Genomic DNA, 18,661 nt, shown 5'->3' with positions numbered 1-18,661 from the left:
TGAAGTTATTGACAGTCTCCACGGTGGCTCTGTTGATGAGGATGGGGGCGTGTCCAGCCTGGTTCCCACTGAAAGTCCCCAATCAGCTGCTTTGTTTTGCTAACGTTGAGGGAGAAGTTGTATATCTGGTACAACGCGGTCAGAGTGCCTCACATTTACTACCTGTAGCCCATCCCGTCGTTGTTGGTAATCAGGCCTCCTACTATTGTGTCGTCAACGAACTTGATGATGGAGTTGGAACTGTGTGAGGCCAAACAGTCATGGGTATACAGGGAATACAGAAGGGGACTGAGGACGCACTCATGTGGGGCCTACGTGTTGAGAATCAGTGTCGAGGAGGTAATGTTGCTTACCTTCACCACTTGGAGGAGGCCCGTCAGGAAGTCCAGGACCAAGTTGTATAGGGAGGAGTTCAGACCCAGGGACATGAGCTTCGGAAAGAGCTTATAGGGCGCTGTGGTATTGAAGGCTGAGCTGTAGTCGATGAACAGCATCCTCACATTCCCTTTGTCCAGGTGGGTAAGGGCAGTGTGCAGTGCAATGGTGATTGTGAAGCATGGTGAAGTTATTAGTTACACTTTGGATGGTGTTTCAATACACCCAGTCACTCCAAAGATACAGGTGTCCTTCCTAACAGCTGCCAGAGAAGAAGGAAACCGCTCAGGGATTTCACCATGAGGCCAATGCCTACAGAGTTGATAACTGTGATAGGAGAAAACTGAGGATGGATCAACAACATTGTAGTTACTCCACAATACTAACCTACATGACATAGCCAAAAGAAGGAAGCCTATACAGATTACAAATATTCCAAAACATGCATCCTGTTTGCAAAATCAAACTAAAGTCAAACTACAAAAACAATATGGCAAAACAATTAACTTTTCGTCCAGAATACAAAGCATTGTGTTAGGGGCAAATCCAACACAACACATCACATTTCAAGCATGGTGGTGGCTACATCATGTTATGAGTATGCTTGTCATCAGCAAGGACTATGGAGTATTTTAGGATACACAGAAACGGAACAGATGTAAGCACAGGCAAAATCCTAGAGGAGAACCTGGTTCAGTCTGCTTTCCAACAGACACTGGGAGACAAATTCACATTTCAGCAGGATAATAACCATAAAACACAAGGCCAAATATAAGTTCCCAAGTGGCCTAGTTAGAGTTTTGACTTAACCTGTTATGGCTGCAAGGGGCAGTATTGAGTAGCCAGTTAAATCGTGCCCATTTCAAACGGCCTCGTACTCAATTCTTGCTCGTACAATATGCATATTATTATTACTATTGGATAGAAAACACTCTCTAGTTTCTAAAACCATTTGAATTATTTCTCTGAGTGAAACAGAACTCATTCTGCAGCACATTTCCTGACCAGGAAGTGGAATGTCAGAAATCGATGCTCTGTTCAACTTCCTGCCTATACATGGGCATGATACGTAAGAGTCTACGTACACTTCATACACCTTCCCCTGGTTGTCAAGAGGCGGTGAGAGAAGAAATTTCGTGTTTATCTTGGTCTGAGGTGGAATAAAAGCTCTTTGTTTGACGTGACCGTCCATATCCTGTTTCTGGAGCGCGCGAAAGAGGACATGGATTTGCCTTCTGTTTAGCTGTCGTTATGAACGACTAACATCTCCGGGATAGATTTTATTTGATACATGTGACCATATCATCGTAAAGTATGTTTTTTCAATATAGTTTCATCAGATTATTGACATTTTTTCGGGAGTTTTGCCGTGTTCCGTTCTCTGACTTTGTTGACATTGGAGAACTTTGTGTCACTTGGCTAGTGCGCTTCCTAAAACGAGAGGGAAAATGAAGGTTCTAAATCCAAACACCGACTGTTCTGGACAAAGGACACCTTGTCCAACATTCTGATGAAAGATCAGCAAAAGTAAGAAACATTTTATGATGCTATTTCATATATCTGTCGAACTGTGTACTAGTCGTGGGCGGCCAACGTTTTGGCTACTCTAAGCTATACCGAAGCTGCATAACGTAATGAAGTTATTTTTAGAATTCTAACACTGTGATTTCATTAATAACTAATGGATCTATCATTTCCTATACAACATGTATGTTTTAGTTATGTTTATGAATAGCTATTTGGTCAGAATATGTGTGTCAGAAAAAGTGTCAGTAAAATATCCGAACGTTGTGGGAAATAGTAGCTACGTTAGCATAATGGGTAACCACTGATTTCAGCTCTAAATATGCACATTTTTGAACAAAACATAAGTGTATGTATAACCTGATGTTATAGGACTGTCATCTGAGGAAGAAAATCAAGGTTAGTCAAAAATTATATATCTTTTGCCTGTTTGTTACGATCGCTTACTTTTGCTACTGGGAAATTGCTTGTGTTTTTGGCTATTGTGGCTACGCTAATATAACGCTATATTGTGTTTTCGCTGTAAAACACTTGATAAATCGGAAATATTGTCTGGAATCACAAGATGCCTGTCTTTCAATTGCTGTACACTATGTATTTTTCAGAAATGTTTTATGATGAGTAATTAGGTATTTGACGTTGGTGTCTGTAAATATTATGGCTGCTTTCGGTGCAATTTCTGATTGTAGCTGAAATGTAAACTATGATTTATACCTGAAATATGCAAATTTTTCGAACAAAACATATGCTATACAATAAATATGTTATCAGACTGTCATCTGATGAAGTTGTTTCTTGGTTAGTGGCTATTTATATCTTTATTTGGTCGAATTTGTGATAGCTACTGATGGAGTAAAAAACTGGTGGAGTAAAAAAAGTGGTGTCTTTTGCTAACGTGGTTAGCTAATAGATTTACATATTGTGTCTTCCCTGTAAAACATTTTAAAAATCGGACATGTTGGCTTGATTCACAAGATGTGTACCTTTCATATGCTGTATTGGACTTGTTAATGTGTGAAAGTTAAATATAAAAAAAAAATATCTTTTGAATTTCGCGCCCTGCACTTTGAGCTGGCTGTTGTCATAAGTGTACCGGTGTCGGGCTTGCACGCCAAACAGGTTAAATTGGCTTGAAAATCTGTGGCAAGACTTAAAAATGGCTGTCTAGCAATGATCAGCTTGACAGCGCTTAAATATTGTACAATCCAGGTGTGCAAAGCTCTTAGAGACTTACCCAGGAAGACTCATAGCTGCAATCGCTGCCAAAGGAGATTCTAAAATGTATTGACTCAGGGGTGTGAATTTCTATTCCAAAAACATGTCATTATGGGGTATTGTGTGTAGATGGGTGAGACAAAATATATATTTAATCCAACAAAAAGTGTAGTAAGTCAAGCCATATGAATACTTTCTGAAGGCACTGTACCTCACATGCGACCCGTAATAAGACGTTTATTAAAACGAAATATCTGACCCCATAAAGAGGATTTAGCAATACTGTATGCAAGAGACTATAGTTGACTTACAGTAACAGAAAGGTCCAGAAAGATCTGAGACTTGTATTTTACTTATTAACATTGTAAAATGTATGAAATCAAGGCATAATACAAGACATTAAGCTTAAGGTACAATAATGGCATTAACAAGCATCAAGTATCTATTGGTATGATCAGAGAAAGACAAACAATCCTTGGCTTGTGCCATGGCCCATAGCTCTTGCGGGAGAGATCTATTGGGTGAAGTACCAGAGTGCAATCACAGCAGCAATATTTGTGACCTGTTGCCACAAGAAAAGGGCAACCACTGGAGAACAAACACCATTGGAAATACAACCCATATTTACGTTGATATATTTTCCCTATTGTACTTTAACTATTTGCACATTGTTGCAACACTGTATATAGACATAATATTACATTTGAAGTGACTTTATTATTTTGGAACTTTTGTGGGTTTAATGTTCACTGTTCATTTTTTTATAGTTTATTTCATTTTGCTTGTTATCTATTTCACTTGCTTTGGCAATGTTAACACATGTTTCCCATGCCAATAAAGCCCCTTGAATTGAATTTAATAGAGAGAGAGAGAGAGAGAGAGAGAGAGAGAGAGGACATGAGCTCATGGGCTTCTGAGTTCTTCTGAAAAAAAATGAATTAGAGTTGGATAAATGTAGATCAATCAAATCAAAATTCAATACCTAAAATCTTGATTTTGGACAAAATTATCTGAATTATTACTACAAAGGACTATCAAGGCTTCTAGGCTACCAAACTGCTAGGACAGAACAGACCTGGCTGCAACTTCAATTAGCATTGATGTGTGAAGTGAGATGTGTCAAAGCTCTTGAGGCTAACAATGGCAGGAGAGTTTCGCAGCCTCCCCCACCCAAATGCAGAGGCCTTTGAAGCCCTCTCTCTCTATGCAAAGGACATTACAATAGAGTTCCCCATGGATATTAAAAATAACACTGCACAGAATAAGTACAAAACGAAGCTCCTCAAGGACCATTCAGAGACACTATTTGCCTACTGCTACAAAGAGGGGAATGTAAGCAACTTCATTTTCCACACAGACCCCTGGCATGGCACAGTGCTATAAGAGCACACTACCACTATGTTAAGAGAGACTGTATTGGGTCAGGGTGGAAACACAGAATACTAGACATTGAGGAAATTGAAACAACCTCTGTCAACGTTTTCAAGTTTGGGACAGTAATGGTGCAGGGCATCTTCATGCAGTTCCAGCAGGACTTTTACGGGATCAAAGAGAGAGCACAGGAGGAAAAGCTCTCTCTCTGTGATGACTCCTCCATCCTGAGTGAGTCTGATCACACCTCTTCAAACTGTCCTGCAGACGAGTATAGTCAACCCCCCAGCACTGAACAAACCCAGGTCCCACAACTGCAATGTTCGTCCATCATTGAGAGGGACAAATTCACAGAGCTGGAGAGAGACACTGTGGAGCTCAGAGAGCACGTCCACACAATCCAGACAGAACAAACCCACAAAACATACCAGCACAACACCACCCCCCCAACAAGACCTGGATGGCTGAAGGTGGAGATGGACCGCTGTCTGAGAGAGCTGGCTGCACTCGGGACTGAGGTGAGAGAACTTGAGGAGAGAGAGGTACACATGGCTCAGCTAATAGCAGTTAAGGAGGAGGGAGAGGCACACAAGCCACACATAACAGCACTGAAAGAGGAGGGAGAGAAACACATGGGATAGATAACAGAACCGAAGTAGGAGGGAGAGGAACACATGGGACAGATAACAGAACCAAAGTAGGAGGGAGAGAACACATGGGACAGATAACAGAACCAAAGTAGGAGGGAGAGGAACACATGGGACAGATAACAGCACTGAAGTAGGAGGGAGAGGAACACATGGGACAGATAACAGAACCAAAGTAGGAGGGAGAGGAACACATGGGACAGATAACAGAACCAAAGTAGGAGGGAGAAGAACACATGGGACAGATAACAGCACTGAAGTAGGAGGGAGAGAACACATGGGACAGATAACAGAACCAAAGTAGGAGGGAGAGGAACACATGGGACAGATAACAGAACCAAAGTAGGAGGGAGAAGAACACATGGGACAGATAACAGCACTGAAGTAGGAGGGAGAGAACACATGGGACAGATAACAGAACCAAAGTAGGAGGGAGAGGAACACATGGGACAGATAACAGCACTGAAGTAGGAGGGAGAGGAACACATGGGACAGATAACAGAACCAAAGTAGGAGGGAGAGGAACACATGGGACAGATAACAGAACCAAAGTAGGAGGGAGAAGAACACATGGGACAGATAACAGCACTGAAGGAGGAGGTGAGAAAGCTGACGTGTGAAAGAGAGCAGGTAACTCCCCCAAAGAAGCCACCAGAACAGCCAACCTCAGACCACAATCGGACAGACAACACAGGACCCACCAACCCAACAGACCACACCCCCTCCTAACAGCTCCCCTGTCAGCTCCCCCCGATAGCCCTCCTGACAACCCGCACACATCCACTGAGGACACACAAAATCCAGAAATTGTGCTCCTCATTGACTCAAATGGAAAATACATTAAATAGAATAAACTTTTTCCCAAATACAAAGTGGTAAACTCTGTTGCCCAAACACTAAGCATGCCCTGGAGCTGTTCCCCAAGCCACATCCTAATTCACACGGGCACAAATGACCTGAGGGCCCAGCAGGAAATGGTGGCCACAGCACTCAAGGGAGTGACTGAAAAAACTTCTTCCACTTTCCCCAACGCACAATTGGTTATCTCCACCCTACTACCACGAAAATACATTCACCTTGCCACAATACAGCAGCTGAATGCAAGCATTTCCTGGGACTGTGCCTCGAAACCTAATGTCTACCTGGCCCACCACTCCACCCTGGACTTGAATAGCCTTTACGAACAGGTCCACCTCTACAAGGCAGCAATCCCAACATTTGCCAGGTCCCTGAAGGACGTCAGCCACAACCGCAACCCCAGCACCTCACACAGGAGCAATAGAGCAACGGACACCCCGCCAACCAATGAGACACCCCCTCCCGAAGGACCTGCACTGAAAGAACCTGACACTCTCAGCACACATGGGGACAAACACCTCCCAAATATGTCCCCCTAGACTATGACAAAAAAAACAAAAAAATGGGTCACAACTCCTGCAGCTCTATCATACGCTCATACCTACAGCTCATCTCTTGGCAGTAGTACTGTAGATTACTTTATCAATGACTCTCTCAGAGCGTTCACAGTCAGCCCACCAACACCCCTATCAGATCACAGCAAAATCACAGTCTATCTGAACAGAGCAATACTCAATAATGAGGCATCAAATCCAAAGGAACTGCACAATATTAAGAAATGCTGTAGATGGAAGGAAAGTAGTGTAGAAACCTACCAAAAAACAATTAGGCAACAACAAAAAAATGTCAAGCAGACAACCTAAGAAAATGAAAAACAATGACAAATGGTTTGATGAAGAATGCAAATACCTAAGAAAGGAATTGAGAAACCTATCCAACCAAAAACATAGACAAGGAAAACCTGAGTCTATGCCTTCACTATCGTGAATCACTAAAACAATACAGAAATACACTACGGAAAAAGAAGAAACAGCACATCAGAAATCATTTCAATGTAATTGAAGAATCCATAGAAATTCCTGGAAATACCATGGAAATACCATCCAACACAAAACTGAGTGAGTAATGTTCAGTCTGAACCTACTGCTGAAACCAAAAAGCAAAAGACAATAATCTCTAGGTAATTTGGCATATAAAGCTTAGTAAATAAGGTTACTAAGTTACCAATGTCACGCCCTGACCTTAGAGAGCCTTTTTATGTCTCTATTTGGTTTGGTCAGGGAGTGATTTGGGGTGGGCATTCTATGTTCTGTATTCTAGGTTTGTGTATTTCTATGTTTTGGCTGGGTATGGTTCTCAATCAGGGACAGCTGTCCATCGTTGTGTCTGATTGGGAATCATACTTAGGCAGCCTTTTTCCCTTGTGTCATTGTGGGAAGTTGTCTTTGTTTGGGGCACTATAGCCCTTAGAAGCTTCACGGTTGTTTGTTGTTTTGTTATTCAAATAAACGAAAATGTACGCTCATCACGCTGCACCTTGGTCTTCCTTTAACGACGGCCGTGACAGAACTTCCCACCACAAACGGACCAAGCAGTGTGGTAAGGAGGAGCAGCGCTTTCTGGAGGAATGGACATGGAAGGAGATATTGGAAGGCTGGTGAATATCGCCGTCCGAAGGAGGAACTGGAGGCAGCTAAAGCAGAGCGGCGACGCTACGAGGAGTTGGCACAGCGAAGCACGAGAGGCAGCCCCAAAATAGGTTTTGGGGGGAGGAACACGGGGAGAGTGCCTGAGTCAGGGTATAGACCTGAGCCAACTCCCGGTGCTTACGAGCGTGGTACTGGTCGGGCACCGTGTTATGCGGTAAAGCGCACGGTGTCTCCAGTTCGATCTCATAGCCCGGTGCGCTATATGCCAGCTCTCCGCAAGTGCCACGCTAGAGTGGGCATCCAGCCAGGGCAGATTGTGGGAGCTCAGCGCGCTTGGTCTCCGGTGCGCCGTTTTGGCCCAGGGTATCCTGCGCCGGCTCTGCGCACTGTGTCTCCAGTGCGCTGTGACAGCCCGGTTCGTCCTATGCCTGCACTCCGCCCATGCCGGCCTAAAGTGGGCATTCAGCCAAGAGGAGAGGTGCAAGTGGTAAGCACTGATCCAAAATTAAGGAACGCTTTGACTATGTACAGGCTTTTCTTTTTTTTTTCACTTTCCTTTTTTATCTATTTCACTTGCTTTGGCAATGTAGACATATGTTTCCCATGACAATAAAGCCTATTAAATTGAATTGAGAGAGAGAATCTTAGAATTAATCTGAGACCCCTTTATAACATGTGAGTTTGGATTAAAAATCTGAGTTGTTGACCAATGGCATTACTGCTAAGTTAACCTCCAATCAGACATCAGACCTAAAGGATTTTAATGACAACGGCACCTTTACTTCTAAGAGGTGTGACAGAATGGGGGATAGAAAGAACACAGAGAAGAATAAATTCCTGAGAAGACAATCAAGCTTTTGCATAGTGTAAAGAGTCACTTTGCAGGCTGGGCAGCCCTACACCCAATGCTAATCAGGCTAGGGTCTATTTTTCTCCACTTCCTGTCTGACTGACATGCCCAAAGTAAACTGCCTGTTACTCAGGCTCAGAAGCCAGGATATGCATATAATTGGTACCATTGGATAGAAAACACTTTGAAGTGTGTGGAAATGTTAAATTCCTATGGCTTCCTCTAGATGTCAACAGTCTTTGTTCAATGTTTCAGGCTTGTTTCTTCCCAAACGAGGAAGAATTTTGAGTTTTGGTACTGGGAGTCAGAGTTGGAAATCAGTCTGTGCGCGCGCAACGAAGAGGATGCGCACCTGCTTATTTTGCTATTCTATTGAACACACTTCTTTCCGTATGAAATATTATACTTTAATTTCATTTTAGGGTACCTGAGGATTAAATAGAAACATATGTCTTGTTTTAACATGCTCAACAATGCTCAACAATTAATCCATGCATTGATTTCTGACTTTGGTTTAATTCAGCAACACTGGCGATGTCTTTGGGCATGGGGTGAGTGTTGTTCAATGATAGGCAGGATAGACAGGTATAGCTATGTACACTCTTAGGAAAAAAGGTTCCAAAAGGCTTATGTGGCTGTCCCCATAGGGGGACCCTGTTTAGTTCCAGTGCCTTCGTAAAGTGTTCAGATCCATAGATTTCTTCCACATTTTGTTGTACAGACTTATTCTAAAATTGATTAAATCGTTTTTTTCCCCCTCATCAATCTTCACACAGTAACCAATAATGACAAAGCAAAAAAAGGTTTAAAAAATTGAAATATCACATGTACATAAGTATTGAGAACCTTTACTCATTACTTTGTTGAAGCACATTTGGCAGTGATTACAGCCTTGAGTCTTCTTGGGTATGACGCTACAAGCTTGGCACACCTGTATTTGGAGAGTTTCTCCCATCCTTCTTATATTTTCAGTTCTCTTCAGAGATGTTCCATCTGGTTCAAGTGAATCTTTGACCCAGTGTGAGGTCCTGAGTGCTCTTGAGCAGGTTTTCATCAAGGATCTCTCGGAACTTTGCTCTGTTCATCTTTGCCTCATTCCTGACTAGTCTCCCAGTCCCTGACACTGAAAAACATCCCCATAGCATGATTCTGCCACCACCATCCTTCACCGTAAGGATGGTAACAGGTTTCCTCCAGACGTGACGCTGTGCATTCAGGCCAAAGAGTTTAATCTTGGTTTCATCAGACCAGAGAATCTTGTTTCTCATGTTCTGAGAGTCTTTAGGTTTCTTTTGGCAAAATCCAAGATGGCTGGCATGTGCCTTTTTCTGAGGAGTGGCTACTGTCTGGCGACTCTACCATAAAGGCCTCATTGGTGTAGTGCTGCAGAGATGGTTTTCCTTCTGGGAGGTTCTCCAATCTCCACAGATGAGCTCTGTCAGAGTGACCATCGGGTTCTTGGTCACCTCCCTGACCGAAGCCCTTCTCCCCCGATTGCTCAGTTTGGCCGGGCGACCAGCTCTAGGAAGAGTCTTGGTGGTTCCAAACTTCTTCCATTTAAGAATGATGTAGGCCACTGTGTTCTTGGGGACTTTCAATGCTGCAGAAGTTGTTTGGTACCCTTCCCCAGATCTGTGCCTCGACACAATCCTGTCTCAGAGCTCCACGGACAATGTCTTCGACCTCATGGCTTGGTTTTTGCTCTGACATGCACTGTCAACTGTGCGACCTTATATAGACAGGTTTGTGCCCTTCCAAATCATGTCCAATCAATTGAATTTACCACAGGTGGACTCCAATGAAGTTGTAGAAACATCTCAGGGATGATCAATGGAAACGGGATGCACCTGAGCTCAATTTCGAGTCTCCATAGCAAAGGGTCTGAATACTTATGTAAATATGTTTTTTCTGTTTTTATTTTTTATACATTTTAAAAATGTATAAAAAGCTGTTTTTGTTTTGTAATTATGGGGTATTGTGTGTAGATTGCTTAGGATTTTTTCAAAAGTTCAGAATAAGGCTGTAACAACAAAATGTGGAAAAAATCAAGGGGTCTAAATAATTTACAAAGAACCATTTTTGGTTCCAGGTAGAACGCTTTTGTATTCCATGCAGAACACTCTGCGGAAAGGGTAATACATGGAACCAAAAAGGGGTTCTTCTAATGGTTCTCCTGGGCCAACTATACTTGTGAGAGAAACTCTCTCCCTTTTCTCACCATTGTATGCTGGATGGTTAAGCCTTTACACACAGTGCCTTACAAAAGCATTCACCCCCCTTGGCATTTCTCCTATTTTGTTGCATTAACCTGTTTGGGCTGCAAGCCCGACGTCGGTACACTTATGACAACATCCAGCTCAAGTGCAGGGCGCGAAATTCAAAATATTTTTTTTTTAAATATTTAACTTTCACACATTAACAAGTCCAATACAGCATATGAAAGGTACACATCTTGTGAATCCAGCCAACATGTCCGATTTTTAAAATGTTTTACAGGGAAGACAAAATATGTAAATCTATTAGCTAACCACGTTAGCAAAAGACACCACTTTTTTACTCCATCAGTTTTTTACTCCATCAGTAGCTATCACAAATTTGACCAAATAAAGATATAAATAGCCACTAACCAAGAAACAACTTCATCAGATGACAGTCGTATAGCATATGTTTTGTTAGAAAAATGTGCATATTTCAGGTATAAATCATAGTTTACATTGCAGCTACAATCAGAAATTGCACCGAAAGCAGCCATAATATTTACAGACACCAACGTCAAATACCTAATTACTCATCATAAAACATTTCTGAAAAATACATAGTGTACAGCAATTGAAAGACAGGCATCTTGTGATTCCAGACAATATTTCCGATTTATTAAATGTTTTACAGCGAAAACAAAATGTAGCGTTATATTAGCGTAGCCACAATAGCCAGAAACACTTGGGCGCCGACGACCAGTTCACATGCACGACAGATATTAGAAATAGCATCATAAAATGTTTCTTACTTTTGGTGATCTTCCGTCAGAATGTTGGACAAGGTGTCCTTTGTCCAGAACAGTCGTTGTTTGGATCTGGAACGGCAAATTTCCCTCTTGATTTAGCATGGGCTCTTGCCAAGTGGCACGGATCTCTCCAACGTCAACAAAGTCAGAGAACGGAACACGGCAAAACTCCCGAAAAAATTTCAATAATCTGATTAAACTATATTGAAAAAACATACTTTACGATGATATGGTCACATGTATCAAATAAAATCAGAGCCGGAGATAGTAGTCATCCATAACGGCAGCTAAACAGAAGGCAAATCCATGTACCCTTTCGCGCTGCCAAGAGTACCGGAAATGAGGGACACGTCATACAAAGAGCTTGTATTCAAATTCAGATCAAGATAAACACGAAATTTCTTCTCTCACAGCCTCTTGACATCCAGAGGAAGGTCTATGAAGTGTACGTAGACTCTTACGTATCATGCCCATGTATAGGCAGGAAGTTGAACAGAGCATCGATTTCAGACATTCCACTTCCTGGTCAGGAAATGTGCTGCAGAATGAGTTCTGTTTCACTCAGAGAAATAATTCAAACGGCTTTAGAAACTAGAGAGTGTTTCCTATCCAATAGTAATAATAATATGCATATTGTACGAGCAAGAATTGAGTACGAGGCCGTTTGAAATGGGCACGATTTAACTGGCTACTCAATACTGCCCCTTGCAGCCATAACAGGTTTTAAAACCTGTAATTTAAATGGATATGTATTTGGATTTCATGTAATGGACATACACAAAATAGTGCAAATTGGTGAAGTGTATTGAAAAAAATAACTTGTTAAAAATCTCTATTTTTTTAACAGAAAAGTGGTGAGTGCATATGTATTAACCCCCTTTGCTATGAAGCCACTAAATAAGATTTGGTGCAACCAATTACCTTCAGAAGTCACATAATTAGTTAAATAAAGTCCACCTGTGTGCAATCTAAGTGTCACATGATCTGTCACATGATCTCAGTATATATACACCTGTTCTGAAAGGCCCAGAGTCTGCAACACCACTAAGCAAGGGGCACCACAAAGCAAGCGGAACCATGAAGACCAAGGAGCTCTCCAAACAGGTCAGGGACAAAGTTCTGGAGAAGTACAGATCAGGGTTGGGTTATAAAAAAATATCAGAAAATTTGAACATCCCACGAAGCACCATTAAATCCATTATTAAAAAATGGAAAGAATAAAGCACCACAACAATCCTGCCAAGTGAGGGCCGCCCACCAAAACTTGCGGACCAGGCAAGGAGGGCATTAATCAGAGGCAACAAAGAGACCAAATATTACCCTGAAAGAGCTTCAAAGCTCCACAGCAGAGACTGGAGTATCTGTCCATAGGACCACTTTAAGCCGTACACTCCACAGAGCTGGGCTTTAACGGAAGAGTGTCCAGAAAAAAAAGATTGCTTAATTAAAAAAATAAGCAAACACGTTTGGTGTTCGCCAAAAGGCATGTGGGAGACTCCCCAAACAAATGGAAGAAGGTTCTCTGGTTAGATGAGACTAAAATTTAGCTTTTTGGCCATCAAGGAAAAGGCTATGTCTGGCGCAAACCCAACACCTCTCATCACCCCAAGAACACCATCTCCATCTCTGGTGGCAGAATCATACTCTTTTTCATCGGCAGGGACTGGGAAACTGGTCCAAATTGAAGGAATGATGGATGGTGCTAAATGCAGGGAAATTCTTGAGGGAAACTTAACTTCTCTAGGGTAGGGGGTAGCATTTGGAATTTTGGATGAAATGCATGCCCAAATTAAACTGCCTGCATCTCTGGCCCAGAATATATGATTATGCATATAACTGATAGGTTTGGATAGAAAACACTCAAGTTTCCAAAACTGTTAACCTGTCTGGCTCCAGCGTTCCGCTAGCGGAACTCCTCCCACATTCCACTGAAAAGGCAGAGCGCGAAATTCAAAATATATTTTTTAGAAATATTTAACTTTCACACATTAACAAGTCCAATACAGCAAATGAAAGATACACATCTTGTGAATCCAGTCAACATGTCCGATTTTTTAAATGTTTTACAGCGAAAACATATATTTGTTAGCTCACCACCAAATACAAAAAAGGACAGACATTTTTCACAGCACAGGTAGCATGCACAAAGCCAACCTAACTAACCAAGAAACAACTTCATCAGATGACAGTCTTATAACATGTTATACAATAAATCTATGTTTTGTTCGAAAAATGTGCATATTTGAGGTATAAATCAGTTTTACATTGCAGCTACCATCACAGCTACTGTCAGAAATAGAATTGAAGCAGCCAGAGTAATTAGACACCAACGTCAAATACCTAAATACTCATCATAAAACATTTCTGAAAAATCGATGGTGTACAGCAAATGAAAGACAAAGATCTTGTGAATCTAGTCAATATTTCAGATTTTTTAAGTGTTTTACAGCGAAAACACAATATAGCATTATATTAGCTTACTACAATAGCCTACCACACTACCGCATTCATTCATCAAGGCACGTTAGCGATAGCAATAGGCACGTTAGCGATAGGGAATAAACCAGCAAAAGATATACATTTTCACTAACCTTCATAAATGATGTTTTGGTCACTTTTGAATGCTGGCGGTGCTTTCACTCTAGTGGTAGCATGAGACGGAGTCTACAACCCACACAAGTGGCTCAGGTAGTGCAGCTCATCCAGGATGGCACATCAATGCGAGCTGTGGCAAGAAGGTTTGCTGTGTCTGTCAGCGTAGTGTCCAGAGCATGGAGGCGCTACCAGGAGACAGGCCAGTACATCAGGAGACGTGGAGGAGGCCGTAGGAGGGCAACAACCCAGCAGCAGGACCGCTACCTCCGCCTTTGTGCAAGGAGGAGCACTGCCAGAGCCCTGCAAAATGACCTCCAGCAGGCCACAAATGTGCATGTGTCTGCTCAAACGGTCAGAAACAGACTCCATGAGGGTCGTATGAGGGCCTGACGTCCACAGGTGGGGGTTGTGCTTACAGCCCAACACCGTGCAGGACGTTTGGCATTTGCCAGAGAACACCAAGATTGGCAAATTCGCCACTGGCGCCCTGTGCTCTTCACAGATGAAAGCAGGTTCACACTGAGCACATGAGCACATGTGACAGACGTGACAGAGTCTGGAGACGCTGTGGAGAACATTCTGCTGCCTGCAACATCCTCCAGCATGACCGGTTTGGCGGTGGGTCAGTCATGGTGTGGGGTGGCATGTCTTTGTGGGGCCGCACAGCCCTCCATGTGCTCGCCAGAGGTAGCCTGACTGCCATTAGGTACCGAGATGAGATCCTCAGACCCCTTGTGAGACCATATGCTGACACATGCACATTTGTGGCCTGCTGGAGGTCATTTTGCAGGGCTCTGGCAGTGCTCCTCCTGCTCCTCCTTGCACAAAGGCGGAGGTAGCGGTCATGCTGCTGGGTTGTTGCCCTCCTACGGCCTCCTCCACGTCTCCTGATGTACTGGCCTGTCTCCTGGTAGCGCCTCCATGCTCTGGACACTACGCTGACAGACACAGCAAACATTCTTGCCACAGCTCGCATTGATGTGCCATCCTGGATGAGCTGCACTACCTGAGCCACTTGTGTGGGTTGTAGACTCCGTCTCATGCTACCACTAGAGTGAAAGCACCGCCAGCATTCAAAAGTGACCAAAACATCAGCCAGGAAGCATAGGAACTGAGAAGTGGTCTGTGGTCATCACCTGCAGAAACACTCCTTTATTGGGGGTGTCTTGCTAATTGCCTATAATTTCCACCTGTTGTCTATTCCATTTGCACAACAGCATGTGAAATGTATTGTCAATCGGTGTTGCTTCCTAAGTGGACAGTTTGATTTCACAGAAGTGTGATTGACTTGGAGTTACATTGTGTTGTTTAAGTGTTCCCTTTATTTTTTTGAGCAGTGTATATTGAAAAAACATACTTTACGATGATATTGTCACATGTATCAAATAAAATCAAAGCCGGAGATATTAGTCGCCTATAACGACAGCTTATCAGAAGGCAAAACCAGGTCCCTTCATGCGCTCTCCAGAAAACAGGAAACTGGTGACACGTCATGCCGAGAGCTTTTATTCGACCCCAGATCAAGTTATTCACTCCATTTCTTCTCTCACTGCCTGTCGACATCTAGTGGAAGACGTATGAAGTGCATGTATTCTAATAAATATCAAAGACATTTATAGGCAGGCCCTAGAACAGAGCATCGATTTCAGATTTTCCACTTCCTGTCAGGAAGTTTGCTGCCAAATGAGTTCTGTTTTACTCACAGATATAATTCAAACGGTTTTAGAAACTAGAGTGTTTTCTATCCAATAGTAATAATAATATGCATATTGTACGAGCAAGAATTGAGTACGAGGCCGTTTAAATTGGGCACGATTTTCCCCCAAAGTGAAAACAGCGCCCTCTGTCCTCAACAGGTTAACATAGTGTCTGTGAGTATAACAGAACTGATTTGGCAGGCGAAAACCTGAGAAGAATCCATTCAGGAAGTAGTTTTTTTTTTGGTTTTGTAGTTTTCTATTCAATGCCAATACAGTATCCATTGACTTAGGACTCAATTTGCAGTTTCTATGCCTTCCACTAATGTCAACAGTCTTCAGAAATATTTTCAGGCTTGTATTCTGAAAAATGAAGAAGTAAGAGCAGTCTGAATGAGTGGACCCTGCTGTGTCACAGAGCATTTTCCTGTGCCAGACCGAGAGAGTGCGTTTCTTGTTTACCTTTTAAATTGACAACGTTATTGTCCAGTTGAAATATTATCGATTATTGAGGCTAAAAACAACCTGAGGTTTGAATATAAACATCGTTTGACATGTTTCTATGAACTTTACGGATACAATTTGGATTTTTTGGTCTTCCTGTTTTGACTGTGTTTGAGCCTGTGGATTACTGAAGAAAACGCGCAAACAAAACGGAGGTTTTGGGGTATAAAGAGACTTTATCGAACAACAGGAACATTTATTGAGTAAATTAATGTCTGCTGAATGCAACCATATGAAGATATCAAAGGTAAGGGATTAATTGTATCTCTATTTCTAAATTGTGTAACTGTTCTACCTGGCTGGCTACTGTTTGTTGTAATGATTTGTCTAGTGGGCTATGTTCTCAAATAATCGTAAGGTATTAAATCTGACACCGTGGTTGGATTCACAAGCAGTTAATCTTTAAACCTATGTAAAATATGTTTTGTTTTCTGAATTTTTAGAATGAGTATTTCTGTATTTGAATTTTGCGCCTAGCAGTTTCACTGGTTGTTGAAGAGGTGGGCCGCTACCGTCTCACGTGCCCAAGAGAGGTTAAGTCTTCCAGAGATTTGAGACTGGGATGGAGGTTTACCTTCAGCAAGGACAATGACCATAAGCATACTGCTAAAGCAACACTCGAGTGGTTTAAGGGGAAACATTTAAATGTCTTGGAATGGCCTAGTCAAAGCCCAGACCTCATTCCAATTGAGAATCTGTGGTATGATCTAAAGATTGCTGTACACCAGTGGAACCCATCCAACTTGAAGGAGCTGGAGCAGTTTTGTCTTGAATCATTATGAATGTAGGTGTGTGTGTGAGAGCAAATTAAGTATTTGTGAATTTGTGTGTGTATATGCGTGTGTGAGTGGGTAGAATGTGCATACAGTGAATAAGTGTGTGTGTGTGTAACAGTATAACTTTAAACCGTCCCCTCGCCCCGACACGGGCGCGAACCAGGGACCCTCTGCACACATCAACAACAGTCACCCACGAAGCGTCGTTACCCATCGCTCCACAAAAGCCGCGGCCCTTGCAGAGCAAGGTGCAACCCTACTTCAGGTCTCAGAGCAAGTGACGTAACTGATTGAAACGCTAGTAGCGCGTACCCGCTAACTAGCTAGCCATTTCACATCCGTTACATGTGCATAGTTTTTTCCATGCATAGAAGGATCAATGCAGACAGTCAGTGTAGCCATTTTGTTAGCTATTTAGCAGTCTTATGGCTTGGGGATAGAAGCTGTTCAGGAGCCTGTTGGTGTCAGACTTGATGCTCCGGTACCGCTTGCCATGTGGAAGCAGAGAGAACAGTCTATGGCTTGGATGGCTGAAGTCTTTACCAATTTTCTGAGCCTTTCTTTGACACTACCTGATATACTGGATGGCAGGGAGTTCAGCCCCGGTGATGAACTGGGCTGTCTGCATCACACTCTGTAGCGCCCAGTCAAGATGCTCTCAATGGTGCAACGGTACAACTTTATGAGGATTTGACAAATCTTTTCAACCTCCTGAGACAGAAGAGGTGCTGTCACGCCTTCTTCACAACTGCTTGTCTGTGTGTGGAACATTTGTGACTTGTTTCAGGAAAATAAGCATATGTCACACGCCACTACTTAACAGGAGAATCATTTGATTGTAAACATTTATTATTAATCAAAATTTGTTTTTTGGCAGAAAGGTCTTCTGGAACATGTGAACTTTCATGTACCTTGATAACAAACTTTCATGCAATGTGTAAATATTAATACATTTTTTTATTATAAGCCTAGTTGGTTTAGCCAAGGAAAAAGACAGGAACCTTACTGCTAGCCATGATTGGCTTAGATAATGGATGGGCTGGATGTGCTGAGAGATGAGTTCAGATTGGTCTGCCATATAGCATGCTTCTGTCTATACCATGAGCTGCTCAGTATGTGTAGGTAATCCTGTCTAATGTGGCTTTTTTGAACGCTATCACGAAGAACTGCAAAACTGTTGACCATGCTCTCCACTTTCTGGAGGACGATCGTGCCATGCTGACACTCTATGACACTGAAAATGAATCAGACGATGAAGAAATCCCTGATTCAGGTAAAAACATTTTAATTGAGCCAGACATTGTAGATTCTTCTGTTGACATTGATGGGGAAGAAACGTCAATCAACAGCGTTGTTGTCACAGAACAATTTGACCAAGTTGAAATCAGTGGAAGCAGAGTGTGATAGCTAGGGAGATGGACAAAATTCTGCCCTTTGATTTCAAATATGCGGAGGGAGTTGAAAAGATCACACAGAGGCTGTGTAAAACCCCTGTCTCCGGATTACATCTTCAAACTAAGGGCAACCATGGCATCCGTGACAGAGAGGGAGGAGCGTTTATCCATGTATACGGGTTAGAGAGTCTAGCTAGCTACA

This window comes from Salvelinus namaycush, chromosome 9, assembly GCF_016432855.1.
Source record: "Salvelinus namaycush isolate Seneca chromosome 9, SaNama_1.0, whole genome shotgun sequence".
Taxonomy (NCBI): Eukaryota; Metazoa; Chordata; class Actinopteri; order Salmoniformes; family Salmonidae; genus Salvelinus; species Salvelinus namaycush.
Note: the sequence above shows the minus strand (reverse complement) of the source record.